Source organism: Triticum urartu, chromosome 3, assembly GCF_003073215.2.
Source record: "Triticum urartu cultivar G1812 chromosome 3, Tu2.1, whole genome shotgun sequence".
Taxonomy (NCBI): Eukaryota; Viridiplantae; Streptophyta; class Magnoliopsida; order Poales; family Poaceae; genus Triticum; species Triticum urartu.
Window position 1 is genome coordinate 125,384,047 of NC_053024.1, and position 17,685 is coordinate 125,401,731.

Sequence of the window (17,685 nt, forward strand, 5' to 3'; positions counted from 1 at the left end):
CCTGCAAAATAAGTTCCACATACCACCGTAGAGAGAACAATATTTCCACAAATCTAATCTGCTGACACGTTTTGTCAACATGACATAATGCCATGGCTCGGTGATTATTCAAACCGTTTTTCTTTAACTAGCCCCGCACATGACGCGAGGCAGTTTCTTGACACGTCTTGTCAAAGCAGAGATCGTGTCCCCCTTATTACGGGATTCTCATCAATACGGGCGTGGGTAACCCAACCGCGCCTAGGACTCCTAGATTTTAGGCAAGTCCCAAACGGCCACGAGGAGGACGCTTGATATTCACCCTCTTTATAAAGGGACAAGGCTTTTACTTTTTTCCTCCCATGCTCAATCGAATCCTTCCCCCTCCTCGAGTTCTAACACCCAAAGCCCAGGTCAGGTGCTTCGGACCTTCAATCATGTCCGGATCCAGCCTCCAGGGCCGGTGGATGTCCTCCTCCGTCACGGAAGAGGATATCAAGAAGTTGAGGGAGGCAAGATACCTGAACGCCGAAGTTTCGCATCGGCTGCCTGCCTGAGGGCAGGTCGTCTCTACTCCTGAACCCAATGAAGACGTCATGTCCATCTCCCACTTCCTCCGAGGACTAGGCCTCACTCTGGATCCCTTCGTTAGGGGTTTGATGTTCTATTACGGGCTAGATTTCCACGATCTAGCCCCGTATTCCTTTCTCCACATCTCGGCATTTATTGTCGTATGTGAGGCCTTCCTCCGCATTACCCCTCACTTCGGCCTGTGGCTCAAGACCTTTGATGTGAAGCCGAAGACGGTCGAGGGGCAGCATGTAGCGTGCGGAGGTGCATTAATAAGCAAGATCGCTGGAGCTCCATGGCCAAAGGGTTCCTTTCCAAAGGTGTCCGGATTATGGCAATAGGAGTGGTTCTACGTCACCGCTCCCAGAAGTGCCAAGTGGTAGCTTCCCCCGCCTTCCGCTCGGGCCCTCCACCACAACTGATGTCATGGATCAGCAGGGGGCTGAGCTGGGGTCCAGCCAAGGATGTGCCCATACTGCAGAGCCGCATCCGAGATCTCTTCGAGGAGGATTTTAGTTTGGTTATGGTAGTGCAACTCATGCTGGTTCGTTGAGTCCAGCCTTGCAAACGCCGGCCCCTCCGTATGTGGGAATTCAACCCGGAAGGACCGCGCACTATCCAGAACTTCCTCGGCCTAACGCACGAGGAGTTGTACAAATCGTTCTTCGGACCCCAAGCAGAGTGTCCGGACACCACCGAGGACGTGGGCCTAAGCAGCAACCGCACCGCGGCCCAAGTAAATAATCCCACGGCCGAACACACAGTCTTTTTATTTATCATGACATCATTCTGAAGAGTCGCTCTTTGACCAGGACTGGATAGCAAAGGCGAATATGATCCGGTGTTCGGCCCCCCTTCCTGAAGGATTGGACAATCCGGTGCTGGAAAAGATGCTCGAGCTAGCACCCTGCCCGGTGCTCTCAAAGGAAGATGAAGGGGGGGAGTAAAGAGGGCAAAAGCGGGCCTCCACCGCTACCTATTCCAACCGAGGGAACGAGCGCCTCCGTGAGGGAGGATAAACAAGGGGAAGAATATGACGTTCCCTCGCCCCGAGGGAGGAAGAGGACTACCTCTGAAGATACGGAAACCAAAGTTTCCAAACGAGAGAAGAAAACTTCACCAGAGGGTCCTGCCTCGGAGGGTGCTCTTGCCGCACAAAGTCCGCGCGAGGATCAACCCTCTAACGAGCTGTAAGTAATCAAAAAGTACTTACCAGTGAAGATATACTACCTTATCTTCGAGGAGAATGACCGAAGCATTTATCTTGCAGTTTGGATCTTAGCCCTTCTCAGCAGAGCTCGTCTTCGGGGGATCTTCTTCCGGAGATGATGGAGAGCGAAACGCCTCCCCCGGATTCCCCGGCTCAAGAAGCGGGCGACCTTGAAGTGTCGTCGCGGAGGGTCCCTCAGGATCCGGTGAGGCCACAAGATAATCCTATGGTCGCCCGAAGTCCCCAGTATCCGGCTCTTGAAGAGAGCAACCGAAAGAATCCGACACCATCTGGTATGCGGTCGGACGCACTGAGGGATCTGCTGGAGCGAGCCACTATCTCAGAAGAGCACCGTACATTGATGGGTACGGTGATTGAAAGGATTTCGTTCGCCGAAAGCGGGTTGCATGAAGCCTTTATGAGTCTACTGACGGGCTTTGAGGTACATGAAATGATATACATTTGTGATAGTACCGCACATTTTTAGGTGCGTCCTGTGTAGATAGTAGCCCCTGAGACTCTGGTTGTCGTCGAGAACGGCGGCAAACAGAGGATCATAGTCCCAGGTAATAACCAGACCTCCTTTATGTGCAGGTGTCTGAAGCTCCGATGGCTAGCCGGACTGATGGGGTTGCCGAACTAAAGCGGCGACTGGATGCGGCGGATGCCGACATCGAGCTTGTTAACAAGCGGCTTGACGAGGCATAGGGTAGGTGATGTTTATAGTGAATGTCACATAATAAGAGTAGTGTGATGCCAGTATCTTTACTATGCTGTGACTGCAGATGGAGCTGCCACCATGGAGGCCTTGCGGGCGGAGCTTGCCCGAGCCAAGGAGCAAGCAAGGAGTAGTAATGTGGCCGCTTTGAAGGCGGCCGAAGAGTTGAGAGCCGAGAAGGCTGCGCATAGTGAGAGCAAAGAGAAAATGGCCAAAATGGCTGTGAAGTTAAAAGACGCTGCCGACCGCTGCCAGTTTCTTGAAGAAGAAAACCGGGCGAAGGCTACGGACCTAGAAAAGGCCACAATGGCGACCAAAGACACCCGCTCTGCAATGAGAGCTAAGAAGGAGGAACTGCATGAAGCCGGGGACATTGTGGCTGGGAAGCCCTTTATGCTGCGGAGGAAGTTCGGAGATCCGCAGTATGCCCCTCTGGATCGGTTGTGGAGTTCGGCCGACGCATATCTGGACTTGGCGGCGAGCGCTGTCGATGCGGCCGAATACTTCCTAGATCAAACAGATCGTGAAGTGGACAAGCTATTCTGATCGCAATTTAACGTTCCAGAGCGTCCGCTTCCATTGACTAACCAGCTTGCCGAATGGGCCGAACTCAATAGATTGTCCGGACTCGCCATGAGGTCTATCGTGGATCATTTGTGGCCGGAAAGGCCAAAGCCGAACAACTATTTTAGCTTGGTGCAACAGTTCCTTGGTGCGGTGCCACGCATTAATGCGATGAAGAGGTCGGCGTGTATAGAAGGCTCGCGGATGGCCCTTGCCCGTGTCAAAACATATTGGGCGGAGATGGATGCCACCATTGTCGCGGCGCAGGGTTCGGCCATAGGCCGAGTGGCTGCCGAGCACTATTTTGAAGAAGTTCTTGAGGGCGCTCATTCGATAGAGGCCCAGTGCTCGAAGAATGTTATGTTTGAGTGACATGTATTCCTATTGTAAAAACAACGTTTTATTGAATTTATCAAGGCTGTATTTATACTTTTGCCCGAAAGTATTGTGATGCCTCCTGTGCGGCAGTTTATGTATACATGTATATAACCTGAAAGATTGCAGTCGTAGGCTTCAGCCCCCACGCATATAATGCGGGGGTGTTCGCAGAAGACACGTATTCACACTTAATCCAACGTCTTGGTCCTATTAAGGAGGTGATAGCGCAGCGAACTAGGCAACCGGACTATAATGCTTTAACACTTTCACTTAGCCAGAGGAGTTTGACAGTGGGGCTACCATATAGCCCCTGGTGGCTCTGCACTCATCCGGATTCAGGGTGCGTACATGCCTGGCCGGGAAACGGCCCTTCGTTAATGCGGAGGAATCCAAAGATTCCAATAGGTCATTGAGTGGTTGACCAGTCTCACGCTATATCATGACAGTCAATTTTCGGCTTTCTCTACTGAGGTGCTCGTCCGGATGAACCAGGGCACAATCGCAGTAGTTCTCCTGGTGCCGCCTTAGCCGATAGAGCGGAACGTAAGGCAGCAAAACATAGGAGCCGGGCAAACCCAACATTTGACCAAAGACATGATTCGGAGCTGATGCATATAAGGCCAAACTCGCGACGCCGAACACTCCCTAAGGTATTCGGTCTTTTATGGTGTAAACCGGGCCTAAACAGTGCCCTTTATAATAAGCCCCTGGTGTCCAGGTACATGGATTATTCTGACGTGGACACATGCCAAGACGTCAGCATCCTTCTCAATTGTACTGAGAATTCAAGGGATGTGTAGCAACAAGTGACAGTAAAAAAGGTTTACGCAGGGTCTTAATCTAAAAAGAATCCTTGGAACGGGTCCCTGCTGCACGTCTGCGCCTGTGTCTCCGTTGTGCTGTATCCTGGACGGGTGTAGTGCGATGGTCATCTGTAAAAGAGAGGAACTTAGTTGAAAAGTTGTCGCGCAAAAAGGTAGGTTATACTAAAGAAACCATGTACAATGCAAGATGAGTAGGATTGAGCCTAATTGCCACTTGTTTGCGCACGCTAAGCCCCTTGTATTGTACTAGGGGTATGGCCATCAAACCTGTATTAATTACATATAGCTGCACCGGACTCGTCTAACCACGTCCGTGGTCTTAACGACCTGTCGAATGTTTGAGTTGGTGAGGCCGTTTTAGTGTGCGGCTACCAAGGCGGCCGCACTGTCTTCGGCGCTCAAGGAACACTCAATATTTCCATTTACTGTAATGATGCCACATGGATCGGGCATATTAAGCGTGAGGGAAGCGTAATGTGGTGTTGCATTAAAGCGAGCGAAAGCTTCGCGTCCGAGTAGTGCTTGATAGCCACTTTGGAACGGAGCGATGTGGAAGGTTAAATTTTCGCTGCGGAAGTTATCGGAGAAACCGAATATAACCTCTAGTAGCAGGGAGCCCTTGGAATGAGCCTCTAGACCTGGCATTACTCCTTTAAAGGTAGCATTGTTGCGGCAAATATTTGTTGGGTCTATCCCCATTTTGCGGACTGTATCCTGATATATTAGATTGAAACTGTTGCCGCCATCCATCAGGACTCATATGAAGTGGTATCCACCAATTATTGGATCTAATACCAAGGCAGCCCATCCTGCATGCCGGATACTTGCCGAGTAGTCCCGATGATTGAAGGTGATTGATTGAGATGACCGATGGCGGAGCTCCACGGTGATAGGCCATGGGGCATGTTTCTCTAAAGGTGCCACTTTGTTTGTCCCTTTTATCATGTGTAACACGTTGACTGTTTTGACTTCTGGTGGGAATTTCTTCTGTTCCCATGTGCTTTGCTTGCGAGGCTCGTCCTCATCTTCACTTGGTGTATCCTGCCCCTTGTGTTCGGCGTTGAGCTTGCCGGACTGTTTGAAGACCCAACATTCTCTATGGGTATGATTTGCAGGTTTATCAGGGGTGCTATGGATCTGACATATTTGGTCCAGAATTTTGTTTAGGCTGGACAGTTCGTCTCTGTTGCCTTTGGAGGGCGGCTTTTGTTGACCTGGCCGAGAGCTTCTCAATCCGGCGTTTACCGCCGTGCTCTTCGGGCTATCTTCTTTATTCCGGCGCTTATTATTGCCACGTCGTGATTTCCCGTTTCCATCCCTGACTTCGGATGTACTTGGGTCGCTGGTGCTGCATCGGGTTAACCAGTTGTCCTCGCCCGCACAAAAGCGGGTCATGAGGCTTGTTAATGTTGACATTGTTCTCGGCTTTTCTTGACTGAGGTGTCTGACAAGCAATTCGTCTCGAACGCTATGCTTGAAAGCTGGTAAGGCTTCGGCGTCCGGACAGTCGACTATTTGGTTCTTTTTAGTGAGGAACCTGTTCCAAAGTTTTCGGGTTGACTCACCGGGCTGTTGAGTTATATGACTTAAATCGTCTGCATCCGGTGGTCGGACATATGTCCCTTGAAAATTTGCCCGAAAGGCGTCTTCGAGCTCTTCCCAGCTTCCGATGGAGTTTCTGGGGAGGCTTTTAAGCCAGTGCCGAGCTGGCCCTTTGAGCTTGAGGGGTAAGTACTTGATGGCGTGGAGATCGACTCCTCGAGCCATATGGATATGGAGGATGTAGTCCTCAATCCAGACCCCAGGGTCTGTTGTTCCGTCGTACGCCTCTATGTTTACGGGTTTGAATCCCTCTGGAAATTCATGGTCCAGCACCTCGTCGGTGAAACATAGGGGGTGTGCGGCACCCTTGTATTTGGGTGTACCGTGGTGTTCGGATGTTTGTTGTGTTGCATTGTATGTTGGAGCGTGCTTGCGTGGTCCATAGATGGATCTGGTTGCGTCGTCCTTTTGATGCGAGCCCTTACGCGGATCGCGTACTGGTTTATGTGCGGCGTCGTTTGCCGCTTTATGTTGGCTATGAGGTCGTCTATCCGACCGGATGGCCATTTTATTTTTTAATTGTGGAGGATCTAAGGCCTCCTCATCGAATTCAGGTAGCAACTTTCGCTTCGGATAGCTCTTGGTGTGGCGATTACTGCCGTACTTTGCTGCAGTGTTGAGTACTTCACTCCATTTGATTTTGAGTGTGTCTTGTGCAGCCTTGAGCCTTTGCTTCTGTTTTTTCAGGCTCCTCACAGTGGCAACCAGCCTTTGATGGGCATTCTGTTGCTCCAGGTGCCTGTCTGGTGTGATGTCGTCCGGACTGTTATCTTCGACGGGGTTGGGTTGTTCGGCTTGATTTTCCTTTTTGCCGTGATCGGGCAATGGTTCACCTTGCTCTAACGCTGGGTCTATATAATCGTTATTTCTGCCGATGTGGGATTTGGAGCGGCATTTACGCCGCCGCTTTGACTGCTTCTCGAGGGAACAACCCTTCGCTGCATCCTTCCGTCCCTCGTCGTCGTTTTCTTTGGGTGTGTCCACCATGTATACGTCATGTGATGAAGTGGGCGTCCAGTGCCCTATGTGCGGTGGTTCCTGTTCGTCTCCTGCATCGTCGTCCATACCGTCGATGTCTTCGGAGTCGAAGCCGAGCATGTCGGTTAAGTCATCGACAGTGGCTACTAAATGGGTGGTGGGTGGGCGACGAATTTCTTCGTCATCTGCATCCCAATCCTGCCGGACACAGTTCGGCCAGGACTCTCCTGACAAGGAGAAAGACCTTAACCAGTTCAGTATGTCACTGGAGGGCGAATGCTGAAAGATATCCGCGGAGGTAAACTCCATGATCGGAGCCCAGTCAGATTCGACAGGCACGGGTGCGGGCGGTTCAGAGTCCGTGGCCGGAGAAGGATCCGGCAGTTTGGCAACACGGCTCTCGTGAAAGGTAAGGTCGATATTCGGCTCGATCGCCGCTGAGGATACGACTTCCGTGGAGGGGTCTATCCACCCGTCCATGGATGGCGCGAATGGTTCCGAATTGAGGGTCGGAGTGGTTGCCGGTGCGATATCCTGAACATTGTACGACGGCAGAGCTAAATCATGCTCATCGAGACCGTGCAACGGACTTGGCAGGGGCTTGAATCCGTCGAAGATCAAGTCTCCGCGGATTATCGGCCATATAGTTTAAGCTTCCAAACCTGACCTGGTGGCCAGGGGCGTAACTTTCGATCTGCTCCAGATGGCCAAGCGAGTCGGCCCGCAGTGCGCCGCCGCCGAATACGAAGATCTGTCCGGGGAGAAAAGTCTCACCCTAGACTGCATCGCTATCGATGATTGAAGGAGCCATCAAGCCTAATGGCGACGACACAGAGGAACTCTCAATGAAAGCACCAATGTCCGTGTCAAACCCGGCGGATCTCGGGTAGGGGGTCCCGAACTGTGCATCTAAGGCGGATGGTAACAGGAGGCAGGGGACACGATGTTTTACCCAGGTTCGGGCCCTCTTGATGGAGGTAAAACCCTACGTCCTGCTTGATTTATTCTTGATGATATGAGTATTACAAGATTTGATCTACCACGAGATCGGAGAGGCTAAACCCCAGAAGCTAGCCTATGGTATGATTGTATGTTGTCCTACGGACTAAAACCCTCCAGTTTATATAGACACCAGAGGGGACTAGAGTTACACAAGGTCGGTTACAAAGGAGGAGACATACATATCCGTATTGCCTAGCTTGCCTTCCACGCCAAGTAGAGTCCCATCCGGACACGGGACAAAGTCTTCAATCTTGTATCTTCGTAGTCCGACAGTCCGGCCAAAGGATATAGCCCGGCTATCCGGAGACCCCCTAATCCAGGACTCCCTCAGCCACCGTTACCACTGCTTCCATATTAATTTGCTACTAAATAATTTGCTGCAGATATTAAGTCTTTCAGGTGCGGTTGAATTGACAACCCGACTGTTAATACTTGAGAATATTATTTGGCTCCCCTTGTGTCGAATCAATAAATTTGGGTTGAATACTCCACCCTCGAAAACTGTTGCGATCCCCTATACTTGTGGCTTATCATGTACCCTGCATGGTGAGCTTACCAACTACACCTTATGCACGATATCACTGATCACACCAATAAAACAACACTGCTATCATGACAAACTGTAACGCCCCGACACGTGGGAGATATAGCCGCATCGTGGGTGTTACACAAACTGGATGTTTTGATGAATTACTTTATCCCAAACTGTCGATCCGACTTGCTAACTTAAACACTACACGTCTGCTTGAGCATGGTCTTGGAGTGAGCATTCTATGTCGCCTGCCTACTCTTAAACCCTACGTAGTGGCTACTTTGTAACCCTTCACTTATTTATCACATGCTTCCCATCAACTGTAAACCCCTGGAACCCTCCCCCAGAACACCACATAACACTTGTCTTACCATGGCAGAAGAGCAACAATTCAAGCAGCAAGCAATGGAGCACACTAGACACATAACAAGAGAAACCATGCATGATCATACATCACAGCTAGTTCAACCTACCACTACTATGGTGTCATCCTACCATCACATTCAAAATAGGGTGCAATCCTACCACCGCAAGTTTGCCATCAACACGAGGGGTTAGTATATACCACCTTATCGAAATATACATACCAACTATAGTTCTCAAGCCCTAGCTAGCACAAAATATACATCGTCATCGTCATCGCCATAACCATTGCTGTCAATGATCATGCATGTTGTCACCACCACCAATTTTTCTTGGATCTTGCATTCCGCTAAAAGATGAGATGTGAGGAGAAATGGAGACTTCTCCCCATATCTGGTCTAATCCATACCTTTATTTAAAGTCTCTAATGGGTGCGAGTGGCTCCAGCACCGGGTCGGGTATGTAGTATGTAGTTTCGACCCAAAGCTGAAGTCAGGCAAAGACCTCGAAATGAGTCAATTCACCCAAGACAGAAAAGACTCATGCGCCCTCGAGAGCATTCTCTTTCACATGCATTTATTCCTGAATTTGGCTCGAAGACCTGTCCAACCTTTATTTTCCTAGGTATTGCTTGAGTACGCTCAAGAAAATCTTAGCTAAGCTTAGTGGAGAACCAGAAACATCACTAGTAGTAGTGCTGGCCCAGCCTGGTCCTGAGCTAGAGCAACCTACGGCCGTCTACTCCAACAAACCTAACACCCTGAGCCTTGTTGTCCAGCAGGTGGCCCAGAGCTGTCATGAAAGACTTTGGGCTAAAGCCACCTTGGTGTTGGGGAACGTAGTAATTTCGAAAAAAATCCTACGCACATGCAAGACCATGGTGATGCATAGCAACGAGAGGGGAGAGAGTCGTCCACGTACCCTCGTAGACCGTTCAGCGGAAGCGTTATGACAACACGGTTGATGTAGTCGTACGTCTTCACGATCGACCGATCCTCAGTATTGAACGTACGACACCTCCGCGTTCAGCACACGTTCAGCTCGGTGACGTCCCATGAACTCACGATCTAGTAGAGCTCAAGGGAGAGTTTCGTCAGCACGACGGCGTGGTGACGATGTTGATGAAGTTACCGTCGCAGGGCTTCGCCTAAGCACCGCTACGATATGACCGAGGTGGATTATGGTGAGGGGGGCATCGCACACGCCTGGGAGAGATCAATGATCAACTTGTGTGTCTAGAGGTGCCCCCTGCCCCCGTATATAAAGGAGCAATGGGGGAGAGGCGGCCGGCCAAGGAGTGCGCGCCAAGGGGGGAGTCCTACTACCACCGGGAGTAGGACTCCTCCTTTCCTAGTAGGAGTAGGAGAGGGGGAAGGAAAGGGAGAGGAGGAGAAGGAAAGAGGGGGCCGGCCCCCCTTGCCCTAAACCAATTCGGTTTGGGCCTTGGGGGGCGCGCCCCACACTCCCCTTGCTTCCCTCTATTTCCACTAAGGCCCATGTAGGCCCATTAAGCCCCCGGGAGGGTTCCGGTAACCCCCGGTACTCCGGTATTTATCCGGTAACCCTCGGAACCCTTCCGGTGTCCGAATATAACCTTCCAATATATCAATCTTTATGTCTTGACCATTTCGAGACTCCTCGTCTTGTCCGTGATCAGATCCGGGACTCCGAACTACCTTCGGTACATCAAAACACAAAAACTCATAATACCGATCATCACAGAACTTTAAGCGTGCGAACCCTACAGGTTCGAGAACTATGTAGACATGACCGAGACACGTCTCTGGTCAATAACCAATAGCGGAACCTGGATGTTCATATTGGCTCCTACATATTCTACGAAGATCTTTATCGGTCAAACCGCATAACAACATACGTTGTCCCTTTGTCATCGGTATGTTACTTGCCCGAGATTCGATCGTCGGTATCTCAATACCTAGTTCAATCTCGTTACTGGCAAGTCTCTTTACTCGTTCCGTAATGCACTATCCCACAACTAAATCATTATTTGCATTGCTTGCAAGGCTTTAGTGATGTGCATTACCGAGAGGGCCCAGAGATACCTCTCCGACAATCAGAGTGACAAATCCTAATCTCGATCTATGCCAACTCAACAAGTACCATCGGAGACACCTGTAGAGCACCTTTATAATCACCCAGTTACGTTGTGACGTTTGGCAGCACACAAAGTGTTCCTCCGGTAATCGGGAGTTGCATAATCTCATAGTCACAGGAACATGTATAAGTCATGAAGAAAGCAATAGCAGTAAACTTTAATGATCAAGTGCTAAGCTAACGGAATGGGTCAAGTCAATCACATCATTCTCCTAATGATGTGATCCCGTTAATCAAATGACAACTCATATTTTTGGCTAGGAAACTCAACCATCTTTGATCAACGAGCTAGTCAAGTAGAGGCATACTAGTGACACAATGTTTGTCTATGTATTCACACATGTATTATGTTTCTGTTAATACAATTCTAGCATGAATAATAAACATTTATCATGATATGAGGAAATAAATAATAACTTTATTATTGCCTCTAGGGCATATTTCCTGCAGTCTCCCACTTGCACTAGAGTTAATAATCTAGATTACATAGTAATGATTCTAACACCCATGGAGTCTTGGTGTTGATCATGTTTTGCTCGTGGAAGAGGGTTAGTCAACGGGTCTGCAACATTCAGATCCGTATGTATCTTGCAAATCTCTATGTCTCCCACCTGGACTTGATCCCGGATGGAATTGAAGCGTCTCTTGATGTGCTTGGTTCTCTTGTGAAATCTGGATTCCTTTGCCAAGGCAATTGCACCAGTATTGTCACAAAAGATTTTCATTGGACCGGATGCACTAGGTATGACACCTAGACCGGATATGAACTCCTTCATCCAGACTCCTTCATTTGCTGCTTCCGAAGCAGCTATGTATTCCGCTTCACACGTAGATCCTGCCACGACGCTTTGTTTGGAACTGCACCAACTGACAGCTCCATCGTTCAATGTAAACACGTATCCGGTTTGCGATTTGTAATCGTCTAGATCAGTTTCAAAGCTTGCATCGACGTAACCATTTACGACGAGCTCTTTGTCACCTCCATAAACGAGAAATATATCCTTAGTCCTTTTCAGGTATTTCAGGATGTTCTTGATCGCTGTCCAGTGATCCATTCCTGGATTACTTTGGTACCTCCCTGCTAAGCTAATAGCAAGGCACACATCAGGTCTGGTACACAGCATTGCATACATGATAGAGCCTATTGGCGAAGCATATGGAGCCTTTTTCATTTTCTCTCTATCTTCTGAAGTGGTCGGGCATTGAGTCTGACTCAACTTCACACCTTGTAACATAGGCAAGAACCCTTTCTTTTCTTGATCCATTTTGAACTTTTTCAAACCTTTGTCAAGGTATGTGCTTCGTGAAAGTCCAATTAAGCGTCTTGATCTATCTCGATAGATCTTGATGCCCAATATGTAAGCAGCTTCACCGAGGTCTTTCATTGAAAAACTCTTATTCAAGTATCCTTTTATGCTATCCAGAAATTCTATATCATTTGCAATTAGCAATATGTCATCCACATATAATATCAGAAATGCTACAGAGCTCCCACTCACTTTCTTGTAAATACAGGCTTCTCCAAAAGTCTGTATAAAACCATATGCTTTGATCACACTATCAAAACGTTTATTCCAACTCCGAGAGGCTTGCACCAGTTCATAAATGGCCGTTGGAGCTTGCACACTTTGTTAGCTCCCTTTGGATCGACAAAATCTTCCGGTTGCATCATATACAACTCTTCTTCTAGAAATCCATTCAGGAATTCAGTTTTTACATCCATTTGCCAAATTTCATAATCATAAAAAGCGGAAATTGCTAACATGATTCGAACAGACTTAAGCATCGCTACGGGCGAGAAAGTCTCATCGTAGTCAACTCCTTGAACTTGTCGAAAACCTTTCGCAACAAGTCGAGCTTTGTAGACAGTAACATTACCGTCAGTGTCAGTCTTCTTCTTGAAGATCCATTTATTCTCTATGGCTTGCCGATCATTGGGCAAGTCAACCAAAGTCCACACTCTGTTCTCATACATGGATCCCATCTCAGATTTCATGGCCTCAAGCCATTTTGCGGAATCTGGGCTCATCATCGCTTCCTCATAGTTCGTAGGTTCGCCTTGGTCAAGTAACATGACCTCCAGAATAGGATTACCGTACCACTCTGGTGCGGATCTTACTCTGGTTGACCTACGAGGTTCAGTAGTAACTTGATCTGAAGCTTCATGATCAACATCATTAGCTTCCTCACTAATTGGTGTAGTTGTCATAGGGACCGGTTTCTGTGATGAACTACTTTCCAATAAGGGAGCAGGTACAGTTACCTCATCAAGTTCTACTTTCCTCCCACTCACTTCTTTCGAGAGAAACTCCTTCTCTAGAAATGATCCATTCTTAGCAACGAATGTCTTGCCTTCGGATCTGTGATAGAAGGTGTACCCAACAGTCTCCTTTGGGTATCCTATGAAGACACATTTCTCCGATTTGGGTTCGAGCTTATCAGGTTGAAGCTTTTTCACATAAGCATCGCAGCCCCAAACTTTAAGAAACGGCAACTTTTGTTTCTTGCCAAACCACAATTCATAAGGCGTCGTCTCAACGGATTTCGCTGGTGCCCTATTTAACGTGAATGCATCCGTCCCTAAAGCATAACCCCAAAACGATAGCGGTAAATCAGTAAGAGACATCATAGATCACACCATATCTAGTAAAGTACGATTACGACGTTCGGACACACCATTTCTCTGTGGTGTTCCGGGTGGCGTGAGTTGCGAAACTATTCCGCATTGTTTCAAATGTAGACCAAACTCGTAACTCAAATATTCTCCTCCACGATTAGATCATAGAAACTTTATTTTCTTGTTACGATGATTTTCCACTTCACTCTGAAATTCTTTGAACTTTTCAAATGTTTCAGACTTATGTTTCATTAAGTAGATATACCCATATATGCTCAAATCATCTGTGAAGGTGAGAAAATAACGATACCCGCCGCGAGCCTCAATATTCATCGGACCACATACATCAGTATGTATGATCTCTAACAAATCTGTTGCTCGCTCCATTGTTCTGAAGAACGGAATTTTAGTCATCTTTCCCATGAGGCATGGTTCGCAAGTACCAAGTGATTCATAATCAAGTGATTCCAAAAGTCCATCAGTATGGAGTTTCTTCATGCGCTTTACACCAATATGACCCAAACGGCAGTGCCACAAATAAGTTACACTACCATTATCAACTCTGCATCTTTTGGCTTCAATATTATGAATATGTGTATCACTACTATCGAGATTTAATAAAAACAGACCACTCTTCAAGGGTGCATGACCATAAAAGATATTACTCATATGAATAGAACACCCATTATTCTCGATTTAAATGAATAACCGTCTCGCATCAAACAAGATCCAGATATAATTTTCATGCTCAACGCTGGCATGAAATAACAATTATTCAGGTCTAAAACTAACCCCAAAGGTAGATGTCGAGGTAGCGTGCCGACTGCGATCACGTCGACTTTGGAACCATTTCCCACGCGCATCGTTACCTCATCCTTAGCTAATCTTTGATTAATCTGTAGTCCCTGTTTCGAGTTGCAAATATTAGCAACAGAACCAGTATAAAATACCCAGGTGCTACTGCGAGCATTAGTAAGGTACACATCAATAACATGTATATCACATATACCTTTGTTCACCTTGCCATCCTTCTTATCCGCCAAATACTTGTGGCAGTTCCGCTTCCAGTGACCAGTCTGTTTGCAGTAGAAGCACTCAGTCTCAGGCTTAGGTCTAGACTTGGGTTTCTTCTCCTGAGCAGCAACTTGTTTGCCGTTCTTCTTGAAGTTCCCCTTCTTCTTCCCTTTACCCTTTTTCTTGAAACTGGTGGTCTTGTTGACCATCAACACTTGATGCTCCTTCTTGATTTCTACCTCCGCATCCTTTAGCATTGCGAAGAGCTCGGGAATTGTCGTATCCATCCCTTGCATATTATAGTTCATCACGAAGCTCTTGTAGCTTGGTGGCAGTGATTGAAGAATTCTATCAATGACACTATCATCCGGAAGATTAACTCCCAGTTGAATCAAGTGATTGTAGTACCCAGACATTTTGAGTATATGTTCACTGACAAAACTATTCTCCTCCATTTTGCAGCTGTAGAACTTATTGGATACTTTTCATATCTCTCAATCCGGGCATTTGCTTGAAATATTAACTTCAACTCCTGGAACATCTCATATGCTCCATGACGTTCAAAACGTTGTTGAAGTCCCGGTTCTAAGCCGTAAAGCATGGCACACTGAACTATCGAGTAGTCATCAACACGCGACTGCCAGGCATTCACAATGTCTGCAGTTGCCGGCGCAGGTGGTACACCTAGCGGTGCTTCCAGGACGTAATTCTTCTTTGCAACAATGAGGATAATCCTCAAGTTATGGACCCAATCCGTGTAATTGCTACCATCATCTTTCAACTTTGCTTTCTCAAGGAACGCATTAAAATTCAACGGAACAACAATACGGGCCATCTATCTACAACAACATAGACAAGCAAAATACTATCGGGTACTAAGTTCATGATAAATTTAAGTTCAATTAATCATATTACTTAAGAACTCCCACTTAGATAGACATCCCTCTAATCATCTAAGTGATCACGTGGTCCAAATCAACTAAACCATGTCCGATCATCACGTGAGATGGAGTAGCTTTCAATGGTGAACATCACTATGTTGATCATATCTACTATATGATTCACGCTCGACCTTTCGGTCTCAGTATTCCGAGGCCATATCTGCATATGCTAGGCTCGTCAAGTTTAACCCGAGTATTCTGCGTGTGCAAAACTGGCTTACACCCATTGTATTTGAACGTAGAGCTTATCACACCCGATCGTCACGTGGTGTCTCGGCACGACGAACTTTCACAACGGTGCATACTCAGGGAGAACACTTATACCTTGAAATTTAGTGAGGGATCATCTTATAATGCTACCGTCAATCAAAGCAGAATAAGATGCATAAAGGATAAACATCACATGCAATCAATATAAGTGATATGATATGGCCATCATCATCTTGTGCCTTTAATCTCCATCTCCAAAGCACCGTTATGATCACCATCGTCATCGGTGCGACACCTTGATCTTCATCATAGCATCGTTGTTGTCTCGCCAACTATTGCTTCTACGACTATCGCTACCGCTTAGTGATAAAGTAAAGCAATTACAGGGCGATTGCATTGCATACAATAAAGCGACAACCATATGGCTCCTGCCAGTTGCTGATAACTCTGTTACAAAACATGATCATCTCATACAAAAATATAGCATCATGTCTTGACCATATCACATCACAACATGCCCTGCAAAAACAAGTGAGACGTCCTCTACTTTGTTGTTGCAAGTTTTACGTGGCTGCTACGGGCTGAGCAAGAACCGTTCTTACCTACACATCAAAACCACAACGATAGTTCGTCAAGTTAGTGTTGTTTTAATCATCTCAAGGACCGGGAGTAGCCACACTCGGTTCAACTAAAGTTGGAGAAACTGACACCCGTCAGCCACCTGTGTGCGAAGCACGTCGGTAGAACCAGTCTCGCGTAAGCGTACGCGTAATGCCGGTCCGGGCCGCTTCATCCAACAATACCGCCGAACGAAAGTATGACATGCTGGTAAGAAGTATGACTTGTATCGCCCACAACTCACTTGTGTTCTACTCGTGCATATAACATCTACTCATAAACCTGGCTCGGATGCCACTGTTGGGGAACGTAGTAATTTCAAAAAAATTCCTACGCACACGCAAGATCATGGTGATGCATAGCAACGAGAGGGGAGAGTCGTCCACGTACCCTTGTAGACCGTTAAGCGGAAGCGTTATGACAACGCGGTTGATGTAGTCGTACGTCTTCACGATCGACCGATCCTCAGTACCCAACGTAGAGCACCTCCGTGTTCAGCACACGTTTAGCTCGGTGACGTCCCGTGAACTCATGATCCAATAGAGCTCGAGGGAGAGTTTCATCAGCACAACGGTGTGGTGACGATGTTGATGAAGCTACCGTCGCAGGGCTTCGCCTAAGCACCGCTACGATATGACCGAGGTGGATTATGGTGGAGTGGGGCACCGTACACGGCTGGGAGAGATCAATGATCAACTTGTGTGTCTAGAGGTGCCCCCTGCCCCCATATATAAAGGAGCAAGGGGGAGAGGCGGCCAGCCAAGGAGGGCGCGCCAAGGGGGAGTCCTAGTAGGAGAGGGGGAAGGAAAGGGAGAGGAGGAGAAGGAAAGAGGGGGCCGGCCCCCCTTGCCCTAAACCAATTCGGTTTGGGCCTTGGGGGGGGCCCACACTCCCCTTGCTGCCCTCTATTTCCACTAAGGCCCATGACTCCTCGTCATGTCTGTGATCACATCCGGGACTCCAAACTACCTTCGATACATCAAAACACAAAAACTCATAATACCGATCGTCACAGAACTTTAAGCGTGCGAACTCTACGGGTTTGAGAACTATGTAGACATGACCGAGACACGTCTCTGGTCAATAACCAATAGCGGAACCTGGATGTTCATATTGGCTCCTACATATTCTACGAAGATCTTTATCGGTCAAACCGCATAACAACATACATTGTTACCTTTGTCATCGGTATGTTACTTTCCCGAGATTTGATCGTCGGTATCTCAATACCTAGTTCAATCTCGTTAACGGCAAGTCTCTTTACTCGTTCCGTAATGCACTGTCCCGCAACTAACTCATTAGTTGCATTGCTTGGAAGGCTTTAGTGATGTGCATCACCGAGAGGGCCCAGAGATGCCTCTCCGACAATCGGAGTGACAAATCCTAATCTCAATCTATGCCAACTCAACAAGTACCATCGGAGACACCTTTAGAGAACCTTTATAATCAC